This window comes from Anarrhichthys ocellatus, unplaced genomic scaffold, assembly GCF_004355925.1.
Source record: "Anarrhichthys ocellatus isolate YVR2014 unplaced genomic scaffold, GSC_Weel_1.0 scaffold19, whole genome shotgun sequence".
Classification (NCBI taxonomy): domain Eukaryota; kingdom Metazoa; phylum Chordata; class Actinopteri; order Perciformes; family Anarhichadidae; genus Anarrhichthys; species Anarrhichthys ocellatus.
In genome coordinates, this window is record NW_022280049.1 from 1751260 (window position 1) to 1762941 (window position 11682).

An 11682-nucleotide genomic window follows, 5' to 3' on the forward strand; every position below is an offset into this window, starting at 1 on the left:
CACTAACCCTGTTCTCACTTCAGAGAGCGGCTACTATATCACTATTCAAGCAACAAAGCAACCTCAGGGGCAACATCGTTTCAATTCATCAACCTATCACATACTGGATGTGCAATTGCCCAAAGTAGCTGATTTTTAAAAATGGACGTACCCATATGGTGCTGTGAGTTAGCAATGGAATATCACTATACTCCACTGATAACACATATACTCATAGTAGGCTTCGATATCGGCACTGCATGTCATTTCACCCTTAGCATAATTATGCAATATCAAACAAACTTTAAATTCACTGTTTTGTGTGATGGGTAAAAATGGTGTGTTGAGACTGGGGCTAACTTAAAGGAAAGCACCGCCTGGATCTGTTTGCCATTGTAAAACGTTTTGTCCAATGTTGTCATTATGTGTTGGATAGATGATGTTGTGTAGGTAGAGTATATAATGGTTATTTGACTTGATTGTAAGTGTGCAAAAAAGCTAATAAATGGGTTCAACTTGTATTTATTCTTCGTAAAACCTGCAATCTTAGTAGACATTGTAATCTGCAGTAGGCTACAATTGAACATGGAAAATACAGGTTTTCGTCAACCTGCGTGTCTTATTCTCATAATTGGCCAATCAACAAACCTCTCTCCCCCTGACAGCGATAATCCAATCACAGATTTAGCAACCACAACAAAAAGGCCAGACAAGCTGTATAGATTTCTTGAACCTACATGTGCAAGAGCAGCACTCAAGAGAGAAGAGAAGATCAAGAAAGTAAGGATTCAATTGTGTTTTTCTTCTCAGACCGAACTTAACTCAACGTTAGGCGCCAAGGAGCTTTGAATCATTTAACACAAAATGTGCCACATGAGAAAAAGGTGTTAGCTGGAAACCATAAAAAGTCCAGCGGAGATTCAACTGACTCGTGGTGCAAACGTTAGCTTAATTCGCCAGCTAGCTTGCTGACAGTTGCTCGCCAAAAATCATATAAAGTAGCTCTTTGGATTTATGGCCTTTTGCACTGAAGATATTTTGACAGTAATATCTTCAGTTACAGTAGGAAAAGTACAGGCATAAATAATAAACTCAGTGATGAATAAATTGTATTTATGATATTGTGAATACTGGCTCACTGTCACCCTGGTCATCATTCTGTAAAATTGTAACTTATTTGCCAGGTATTTGTTGTTATTTTTAAAGTTGCATCTTTCAAACCTCTATAACGGAGGTGATGGGTGTAAAGTTAGCATAAAGTATTATTCAAAATGGCCACAATTATGAGAACAAGGTTGAAAACTGCCAGGGTTTTCTGTCAGAGGTGATAAGATTTTGCATGACAGCACAATCATTTGGATTGAGATTATTTGTATTTTCCAGACTCTGTGCTGAAAACAAAAGCATCTTGCTTCGTGTTGCACCCACCATCACCACCACCAGCCAAACAACCCCACACAAAACTGGCTTCATTGAAGGAGTGAAATATATCCCTCCTTGTTGACATTTCAATGTGTGCCTCATCCTCTTGGGAGGATCCCAAAGAAACAGGAAGAGAACCATAACTGTGCATCACAAGCCCAATTTCTAGAGAGCACTATTTTTAGCCAACAGATTTCTGCAGTGTGGCCACATAAGGAGCGAGGCTTGGGGACCGTATTGCTGCAACCCCCAAAAACAGCCTGTGTGATGATAGATGAAGAGCTGCTTCTCTCTTGGGACAGAGATTGTCCTCCAACAAAAGTTCAAAAGAAAAAGCTTTGTTCTGGCCCTGTGATACATTTTGCTCCATGTGCAGAAATGCATATGACAGCAACCAGATTGAGAGACATTAAAGCCCTTAGCTGTCAAAAAAAGACAGCAACCCATAAGTTACAAATCAGGGCTTTTTAAAGTCTCTATTTAGCCGCTATTTAACTAAGAGGCGATATGGGTTAGGATGTGAATGGACTAAAAGAGATATTAGATTCTTAATATTCCAGCAGAGAATAGAACAGCGGAACCTGGAAGGTGACATAATTAGTCAGGGATATAGTGGCCTCTCCTCCACTCTGCACCCGGAGCCCATATCTCTTCCTCTCAGCCTCCATTCAAAAGGGACACAGCGTGAAATCTCTCAGTTTGAAATGCAATGCCCCTTTCCCCGTCTTTGAAAACCGGATCTGCTTTGGATGGCGTTTCGCCTCGCACTTAGCACGTTCTGAATCCTAATACCCCGTTGAAAAAAATCAATGAATCTGTTTTTGCACATCAAATATACACAACGTCACGACGTAGCCTGACCTGGCCTGACCCAGGTGACCTTGCTTGAACCAGGTGACCTTGCTGGCCTATCCCACAGAACCATCTGAATGCTGCCGTTGCCACTCTGCTTTCATTACAGATCAATAGCCTCAGATCCTGCCCCGGCCTTACAGTCTTTACAGACGGTCGATAAGCAGCATCCTCCTCTAGGATGCAAAGTAACATTAAATCTTCAATCAAAAAACATCGCCGCCACCGCTAACCGCCCTCAATTATCCGGCAGGGTTGCCTGCAGGCCTTGCATTTCCCACAACAGCTTTGTTTGGCAGGTCTGACAGGGTGATTACAGCCCTTGTATTAGAAAATTACTGCAAAGCCTGAGAGTGGGAGAATTACCCTGCTTATCAGATATTAGGCGACCAGAAAAGACTGTTATTCACACATGGAATAATAGAGGCATGATGTAAAACCAAGCAAACAGGATTTCATTTTTCATACATTGAATATAAGGATTAGACTCTGTATTATGCAGGATTTAGAAGAGACTGTAATTCCCTTCTGTTGTAATGTTATGAATCCAAGTTGATAACTGAGGTTATTGTTGCAATGTGGAAGATGTCTGGAGCTATACGTCAAGGCAGGCACAGGATCATTTCTGCTAAGCTCTACATCTGGAATAGAACGCATGCAATTCATCTCTTTCCTCTAAAAAAAACGTACTCTAACTGGGAGAGGTCTCGTTGCCCCGCAGCACGTCTCCATAAATATCCAAGACCAACATGTTCTTCTGCTCACTCATCTAATTTTAGATGACTGACATTTTAGGAAGTGAATTGAGATGTGGCGGACTAACTGGGTGACTTGAGATCTGTCTCCGTTATTTGCATATTTGTTCACCATGATGGCAAAACAAGGGTATTCCCGTGCTGCAATTTTCATGAAAAAGGACAGATGACGATCACGTGCAAATGCTTTTAGCTCACTGAAAATCTTACAGTGGCACAAACTGGTTTTCCCAGACGATACTTGTATGAATAATTTTGTTTTCAAATGGGAAGACAGCACAGTCACAGCAAAACATTGACATTCTTGCGTCACAATCCTGTGGCCCAGTTTTCCCATTTGTGTCACTTCATTTATTTATTTGTTAAAAGCGTATTGAATAGACTTTTATAACTGTTAACAGGGTCAATCTCTCCTTTTTAAGCCACATTGTGCTCAGAGCTGTGGGTTTTACTAAACCGACTTTGTGCTCTTTCATGAAGAGCCTGCAGGGACGTAGTTAGACAAATGGGAGCCAATTTACAGCCTTAGAGTACATTTGGGGTCTTACTCTGGCCTGATTCTGCCAAGTCCAATGTGTGGAAATACCGATGGAACATATTACAAATGAGTCCAGGGGAATAAAAGACAAAATCACAGTGAATGTCATCACCGTCATACCCTGCAGAAAATTGGGAGCGATATCCTGCATGGTGGGAAGACACACACACACACACACACACACACACACACACACACACACACATATGGACACATATGGACACAAAGTCTCTGGACATCATCTCCTTTCATCTCATCCCTACTTCACTTCATTTTTTTTGGCTTTTACTACACATCATGATCATTTTTTTTAAAGACTTCATTTTAAAGTGCCATTACCATACCGCTCTCAACTTTAAACTCTTTGTGGAGGGAAAAAAACCTCAAAATTAAAAGGCTGGTTCACCCAAACCACGAAAAAAGAACATGCATTTTTTTCTAACCTCTGGTGCATGAGTTGTCCCAATTTTGAGATATGTGTCTCTAAGATGTCTTCTGCCACCCCAGTACAACAGAGGTGAATAAACTCTTGTTTGTGTTGCACAAAGCACTGAAATATATGTTTAAAATTGCAACAAAACATCTCTTTCTCAGGTGTCTTCGGTACTACTTTCTACTGAAGAAATAGTCCCCTTAAAAACTGTTGACAGTCAGTTTTGTTGATTATTCAGGATAAGGGACGGACTCCTGCAGTGACAGGTGTCAGTCAATAATGCTGACTTCAGCAGGCATTGAGTCCAGTGAGTCTACTTTTGCACTCCTTTGGCGCCCTATCTCAGCTATCAGCTCACTGCTCTGGCGCCAGCACTGAGGCACAACATCGAACACACAATCATTTATCTCTGTAGACATCCACTGTCAGCATTGCAGTTAGTTGTATGTACCGTCTTCTCTGTGCAGCTCCACACAGCTCTTCTGGGATCCATCCAGCATTTCTGTGAAGAGAGGGAGAAAAATGAGGGTGCAATGGAGAGGCCAGGCCACTGCCTTGTCATAAGGTCAGTCAAGTGAACTTGAAGCTCCATAGCATTTGTGCAGGTGTACTTAATGTTTTTTTTTTTAAGCGTTTCCTCTTGTCAGCTGTAAGGAGGCTGATTAACAGCCAAAGTGTCTTCCACTCGTCATTTTCCCCCTCATTACCTTATCCCTTTCTCAAGGACTGCTCTGGAGAATATACAGGCTCAATTAAGCTGTTCTGACCGGAAATCCCATTGCTCATAAATCACCTCCAAGAGCTACTGATCAGCACTGCTACACCGCAGCGTAAAGGAGCTCACAGCAGTGTGTGCTACTGAGCAGGGCAGCAGCTATTATAAATCAAAGGAAAAGTACAGAGTATATTGCAGAGGATTAAATACTGGTCAACACTGTATCGTAAATCTGGAAAATAATCACTGATAGTCTGTGAACTGTGATATCAGACAATGAATACAGCGGGACAGGTAAACAGTTATGATGCTATGGGACAATGGACAAGGTCTTACGCTCACCTTTTTATGTCTGTTAGGGGGCTGAAATTATGGGCACAAGCTTTTTATACTTTGAATTTTATACTGATTTTGTACTGTCAAAATGTGCTGTGCTCAGCTAATGTGTCGGCCTATTAAATAATCAGCAGGGGAACATTGTCTTAATTCCTCCCTACATTTTCCAAGCACTGCGCAATTAGAATTGCATGCCCGAACCATACCTTGAGGTGTCGTTGCTTTATAAAACATCCTCAAATAGCTTAAGAGCACAAACCCATTTTACCATATAAGCGAGATAAAGACTCTGTTCGCTGTTAATTTATTTCATGCCTTTTAACGAGGACCGAGGGAGAAACCCTGTTCTGAATGCATTACAGAGCTATTACTGTATCAGAAAATAATCTCAGTATTTGAGAATTTAATTTGACTGCAAGGCGAAAGAGGGGCTTCAGGTTTAATAAAACAAATCTCGGCGTAAAATAATCTTAAAGAACAAAAATCTTTGCTGGAGATTTGGTCTGCTGAATTTTCTGTAATTGAAATGGGTTTCATATCGGAGCGTTTCAGTCATCTTGGCTGCAGGTGACGATCATGCGGCTCACAGTGAGGAGGATTCTGTCTCTCTGTCACAATTCTTTGAGTGTAATCCAATCTATTTTCAGTGGTAATCTGTTGTTTTTAAAGGACGGGGGGTAGTGCAGTACACAACAGAAGCTGCGTATTAATGCCAAATACATTTATTTCCTAGCTACACTCAGTAAACAACATTATTTTCTCTGGAGAAGTAATTATCTCATTGTCACCTTCCAGTGCAGGACTGCAGGATGTATTTTTTGGGGGTACCATCGTATTGTTTTTACAAAGCTGAGTATGCATCAAAGAAACCCCTGATGTTTCACATGAGGCATCAGATTAATCCTCCCAGAGATTAAATGTAGCACACAGATGGTCGGCATGTTGCATCCACATCGGCTGACCTGCTACCATTGCTCTGTGATTATCAACAGTGCACTAAACATATCTGCACAGATTACTGAAAAAGCACATCAGGCCTGAAAACATGAAATTCAGGGAATAAAAGCTGCATGTGAATATTCTAGTGTTTGCTGTGGTGGGTTAAAATAAAGCATTAATGTTCTCAGGTCAGGTTATGACAGACAAAAACAACAATGAACACGGTCAAATAGAGTTATAGTGCCGAAACTAGAAACAGCCTGTGGAGAGAAAGAAATACGACTCTTGTAGAGGGGCCGAGTATGTGCACATCAAGGCAAAGATACTCCTGTGCAAGACATAACATACTGGGGGGCACAAAGGAGGTCTGCACTCAAATAAATAGTTTATTTCTGTTTTTCTCTTTGCAAGGCAACGTTGCCATGAAAAGAGAAAAAGATTAACATAGACTCATGCAAACAATTGCTTTTTAGAGATCATGCCACTGACACTTACACTTGGAGGGTATTTTACATACTGAGTTCAGTATTTTTAGACTCTGTCTTTTTAAATTTGAAGCCAACAAAAAAAAAGGATTCAGCATTCCCCCATCTAAATTTTATTCCAGGCAGTTTGGAAAGGAAACACCTTCTAGACTCTCTTGTAGGGAAATAAAATGTACTTAAAATATAATTCAATAATCTACTTAAACAAGATGAAGAGTCTACAGCTAGCGGCTCTGTGATGCTGTACTGTACAGTAGTGCTTTGAAAGCAGTGCCAACATTCAGTACCATTGTTGTCACAATGACAATGTGCTGATGTTTAGCAGATATGATGTTGACATGTACCATCTTCACCATCCTAGTTTAGCATGTTAGCAAACCAAATACTAGCATCATTAGCTAAATAGCAACACACACAAAGAACAGCTGATGTTGATGGGAATATTTTGGTCATAAACCACAGTATTGGAAACAATGAACTGTGGCCCTGATGATGGCACGAGAGAAAAGTGGAATGAGTGGAACTATTGCTGTGAGTACGATGAGTGAAAACTTTGTCTTGCTGGTGGCAGAACAGGTCCAGGAAAGGTTAGGGGATCACCAAAGATAGTATAGGATTCACCCTCTGGAGACCATAAATATCAAATTAAAATTGACTGATTTGGACTCGTGAACTAAAATCCTGGCTATGGCTACAGTATCATCTGAACTCATTTTCATTGTGCAAAAAGTAAATGGCTGTTTGTGATTGTGAAAGCGTAAACAACACAAAGCCAAGCAGATGCTGTTTCTGTTGTAGCAGCGAAAGTGTTAAGACCCCTGTGCTCTCATCAATCTCTATTGGCCTATGTCACCGCTCAGAAAGAAAGGCGAGATTACTCCCATCCCCGACCTCAGACTCTCATTTAGCCACATACTTCAAGCCATTATTCAGCCATCATAGGAAAGCCACAAAACAAATGGTATTTACCTCAAAAGCCATATTACCTCGGGAGGGAGGGAGGGGGGAGGGGGGGATAGGAGGCCAAGAGACGGGAAAAGGAAGTGGGGTATAAACAAGAGTTTGAAAGTCATCATGGTGCTGCAGCACGCTCACTTCCACTGCCACTGTCAGGCTGTCATCTGTCATCTGAGAACATGACAAATGGCTGAAATGAGCTGGGGAAGGATTTGACACAGATGTCTGACACCACCATCTAATCCTTCACTGCACGCTGGAAACGCCACGATGGCATAGATTTGATTGCCATGGCACAAAATTCTAAAATAATCCCGCAGACCCTGAAAGCCTGGGTGATTGCTTTTGATTTTGATTGTGGCATTAAATCACGGCCTGCTTCCACACCAAAGAATGACTGATTTCCAAATTAGGGCACTGTTGATTAGTCACCCTCAGTCTATCACAGTCTATCACACAATCAAAGAGCTTACTCATGTGGATTTAACCTACAAGCTTCTTACACAGCTGAACCAAAGCCTCAAGAGTAATACTGATTAAATCTGCTGTGTCTATCATTTGCGTTAATGCCTCAAGTCTCATTTTGCTGGGTGAAATACCAACATCTGGAGAGACGTTTTTTTGAAGTTACAAGAGGTCAGGTTCAAGTAAGTGAAGTCAAGGTGAGAGAGGAGTAAAGTCAAGTGTGTTCGGGCTGGGTGCAGGCGCAGAGTGATACTGAGCTGCCCATGTGTGCGTGTGTGTGTGTGTGTGTGTGATAAATCCACAGTTTGGGTGCCAGCCATGAGTCAGGGACAGGTCTGCTGAGTGATTAGCTTTAGATAAAGGAGACTACAGACCTGGCCAAGCAGGAGCCGAGATCCTGGAGAAAATAGAGACGAGACTTACATCCAGGATGAAGAACACCTCACTCTGCACAGGATCTTCTTTTGGAAAATAACACACCTAGTGTTTAGAAAGCCGTGTGTCAGTCTTATGCCAGACTACTTTGCAGAACTGTTGCTAAAACACTCAAACCGTGACAGAAAGTGAGTGTGACAAAATAGTATTCAGTCGCTGCTGCTAAGTGTGTGTAGCTTGCAATGCGTATGTGTATGTGTGTGTGTGTGTGTGTGAGAGAGAGAGAGAGAGAGAGAGGGCCTGGAGCACATACGTAGAGCCCTCTAAGGGACTAGTGACATTTCTCGGTTTTGTGCACCATACAGATTATTGCCACGGTTTAACAGTAGTCGTGATCTGGCGTCTTGATGGCATTCACCTTAATCACTTCTGACAGACTTTTCATCACTGCCGTGACTGCGACTTCCAAACTCTGTTGAATGTCACAGGATAGTGACGCTTGACTGACAGAAGAGCTTTGCTAGCATTTCAATATTTCCAACGTGAATTTTCACATATAAATTCATCTTTTCTTGCATCTTCAAGCTTCATTTTTCAAATCTTCCGTCGTACATCGGCCCAACAGGTAATTTCCTAAACTATATAATTTCGCTGGAGCGCTGTACCGCAGATGTGTTTTAGTAATGGATGTGCATGAATAACGATGAGGCAGAGAGAGAAAGGAAGAGGTTGCATAACCTATTTTGAATGCTCCGAGTCTTTCTCCAAAATTGATACCAAGCAAACAGCGTGACACATGTATCTGCCTACTGAATGGGAATTAGACACAAAAGCACATCAAAGGGTGATTGAGGGAGTTTGTTCCACAGGAGATGAGTGAAAGAAACTCGGCCAGTCATTTCAGATGTGAATTACTTTCATCATCCGCACACATGCGGCAGGCCACAATAATCACGTTACATGCGTTTACTTTGTGAAAGAGAATTTCCTTGTTCACCGAGTCTGGAGGGACGATAAATAGAGGCCACTTTCTTATTCATAGGCCACGCAGCATACAGTATATGTGCCTGCTTGATTTTTGTCCTTCATGGAAAAGAGCCAAATCTTTGTCTGCAATGCTGCTTGACCTTTGAATTGATGCACTGCAGAATAATAATTTCTTAAGCCTTTTGAGGTGTTGCTCTAATTTAAAAGACAAAATCAACAAAAAACAAAGTCCATCTCTCAATACTTATTGTGGCAGTCATTTGTTTTTAAATGGGTCACAAATATATAGTTTCATTTATAAAAAAGGTTTAGTGATTATCTAAAACAGCCGACTACTGTAGGTTTTTTATCAAATGTAGAAAATAATGTATTTGCTGGGGACTATTTTCAGCTGTGGATTAATACACATTTGCCTGTGAAAATAAACCACAGCGCCCATATGTTCTTTGTAATAAAGGAACCAGCAGAGTATCCCAACAAATTACGTCCACATTGGACGATTCTGAACCTCACAATTCACATCCAAAGCCAACATTCAACACAGGAAATGGTGTTCTTCTTATGTAGTGAGGCGAAAGTAAGGGTGTGTAGTTGCTAGACCTATATACCATGAACTAGATTTAGTTGACCATAAGCGCACTCTTTTCCTAACATTAAAGCATACTATATTTGCCATGCACAGATGTTGCAAAAAGCAAGAATATAAAAAAGGTTAGTATTGCATAAAATCCGGGGTTTTGAAGAATTGTCCATCATTGACCTTCTTGTCTGGTGATATGGTTGAAGGAACATGTCACCAATTCAATTCAGCAATGGTGAGTAGTTTTTGGACAATAGAGGAAAAAGCTCAGTCTTTAGCGAGACTATCTCTCTTTCTTTTACACTATTTGCCAAAGTATTATACAATGCCAAAAATGACCATTGTCAGATGTCAGATGAAAAGTCTTTCTGTTCAGTTGGAATGAAGCTTTTGTATTCTTAAGCGGGAAAAGAGTACAAAGATATAGCTCCAAGGCATGCTTGAAGTCCCTCCAGCCATGGAACACAAATATGTTTGACATTTTTCCAGGATCCTTTTCAAATTTATATTAATATCCTTTTTACCACCAGATCATCTTTATTTGGGATGGATATAACCTTCTCATGGGACAGCAACTTCACATTCTCAGTACTGTTCCACAGTGTTCTAGTTTCCCATCAGGTTGGATAATGGACCTTCGTGAGGGGGAGCGGTGTCCCGTTTCAGACACACAAGGCCTGATTCAGACACCAAGAAAAGCAGGAAAATAGAGAGAGAGAGCCACTCGGCGAGAGGAAGGAGAGCCAGAGGCCTAAAGGAGGAGAGAGGGGAGACGCGAAGTTAGTCCCAAAGGAAGTGAAGAGGCAGCTGGCTCAGAGGTGTGCGCATCCTATTTTTAGTTTCCCTCATGCACATCTCCAACTCAAACAGCTGCTGGAGGATTTGCACACCAAAAGACTTCAGCACCATCGTTCCCGCAGACAACCCCCCCCCCCCCCCCCCCCCCCCCCCCAATGCAACAGAAAAGCTCAAACTTTACTCTGGCTCAGGTGTTTCAGCTCAAAGCTGAGAGCCCGCCCTGCAGCATCGCTTCCCTCAGGTTGTGTTTTTAGTTGTGTTTAGTTACTTTCACACACGATCACAAAGGTGAGGTCTGGCGTGAAGTCACATGACACAGAGTGCTGCTGATGCACACCGCCTGCAGACTGACAGGTAAGACAGCTGTAAATAGCATAGGTCCCATGTGGGTAATGGGACCATGGGAGAGATGGGAGAGAGCACTCAAAGGAGGTCATTAATGACATCATTGGGCTAAGATGTCACTCTGGTGTCTTCAGAAAACACATAAATTAATGTAATTTATTTGGTAGGCTTCAGAGTAAAGACACAATGGCATATTTATTTGTTTCCTGAAGAAACACTGTACAAAATATGTAATTCATGAAATTGTTAAGGAAGTCCTGAAATATACATTGATAATGGCTCCAGACTGAACATGAGCACCTACTATTGAAAAATAAATGTTTTATTGTTACCAGCAGAATGGATGCATCTAATGCATAGTAGAAAAAAATAATGAAAATGTCCCTGAGCCAAACCTCATTTAGCAATAACTGAAACAATGTCAGAACCGAGATAATAAGCGGCTGCATACGTAGATAGAGGAGCACCTTAGTGTGTTACCCAGAAGTAAGAAAAGAGGTTGTTTAATTTATTTATCAAATATGAAATATTTATAGGTTTCAATCTGCTAGCAGAGGAGGACCAGGCAGGACAAACTGCAGTGGAAGAATTTGAAAGTTGCTTTATGGATGGATGTTAATGACAGCATCTGGTGGAGGCTGCCTGCTGCTCCAAATACATTTAAGTTCTAAGTGACATTACCAGGCTTTCAACCAGTCATGACTGAGTCAGTTCTCTTGGC